This window comes from Pteropus vampyrus, unplaced genomic scaffold (genome assembly GCF_000151845.1).
Source record: "Pteropus vampyrus isolate Shadow unplaced genomic scaffold, Pvam_2.0 Scaffold68, whole genome shotgun sequence".
NCBI lineage: Eukaryota > Metazoa > Chordata > Mammalia > Chiroptera > Pteropodidae > Pteropus > Pteropus vampyrus.
The window spans coordinates 8,367,272-8,367,670 of NW_011888849.1; the positions used below are offsets into that span (position 1 = coordinate 8,367,272).

General features: G+C 28.3%; 1 protein-coding gene across 1 annotated transcript in view; it reads right to left on the bottom strand.

The window, feature by feature from the left end:
- Nucleotides 1-399, bottom strand: part of PCDH15 (protocadherin related 15) — a 562,288-nt gene that overhangs the window by 107,923 nt on the left and 453,966 nt on the right. The gene's annotated exons all lie outside the window — the stretch shown is intronic.

A 399-nucleotide genomic window follows, 5' to 3' on the forward strand; every position in this document is an offset into this window, starting at 1 on the left:
TTAAAGAAAACCTACTATCCTAATTCATTGGGTGATGTCTTTATTACTCAGATTTAGTGTTTTTTCTTGCTGAAAGATGTGAGGTGGTTTATTGTGCAACAAAGTATGGTACTTTATAATCTTATTAGATTATTATACTTTTTATGATGTAATGCATCTTATTATCCTGTATATTCTGCTATGAACACTTGAGGAAAAAATAGATAATTTTATGTGTTGGCTATTTCAAAAACATGATTTATTATTTTAAATGTTCATTTTTAAAAAATAAATTTGCTCATATATAATTGAGTGAAGAGCGGGGCGCATTGGTATATTTTATAATATCCTACTTCTTGCATTCCTGGTATCTTTTCTTCACTTCAGTTTTCTCCACAGCATTTATTACTACCCAAATGT